This window comes from Micropterus dolomieu, unplaced genomic scaffold (assembly GCF_021292245.1).
Source record: "Micropterus dolomieu isolate WLL.071019.BEF.003 ecotype Adirondacks unplaced genomic scaffold, ASM2129224v1 contig_7100, whole genome shotgun sequence".
Classification (NCBI taxonomy): Eukaryota; Metazoa; Chordata; class Actinopteri; order Centrarchiformes; family Centrarchidae; genus Micropterus; species Micropterus dolomieu.
In genome coordinates, this window is record NW_025736088.1 from 1 (window position 1) to 518 (window position 518).

At 49.0% G+C, this 518-nt stretch overlaps 1 pseudogene; it reads left to right on the top strand.

Moving 5' to 3' along the window:
* The first annotated feature begins 125 nt into the window (after positions 1-125).
* Positions 126-367, top strand: LOC123964946 (annotated as a pseudogene).
* Positions 368-518: the final 151 nt, after the last annotated feature.

A 518-nucleotide genomic window follows, 5' to 3' on the forward strand; every position in this document is an offset into this window, starting at 1 on the left:
GAACAAGAGGAGGAGGAGGAAGAAGAGGAGAAACAAGGAGGAGGGGGAAGACGCAAAGAGGAACAAGAGGAGGAGGAGGAAGACGAAGAGGAGAAACATGGAGGAGGAGGAGAAACAAGGAGGAGGAGAAAGACGAACAAGAGGAACAAAAGGAACAAGAGGAGGAACAGGAACAAGAGGAGGAGGAGAAAGAACAAGAGGAGGAGGAAGAAGACGAACAAAAGGAACAAGAGGAGGAGGAAGACGAAAAGAGGAACAAGAGGAGGAGGAGGAGAAACAAGGAGGAGAAACAAGAAGAGGAGGACGAACAAGAGGAACGAGAAGGAACAAGAGGAGGAGGAGAAAGAACAAGCGGAGGAAGAAGAACAAGAGGAGGAGGAAGAGGAACAAAAGGAACAAGAGGAAGAGGAGGAACAAGAAGAGGAAGAACAAGAGGAACAAGGAGAAGGAGGAAGACGAGGAGAAACAAGGAGGAAGACGAGGAGAAACGAGGAGGAAGACGAACACGAGGAACAAGA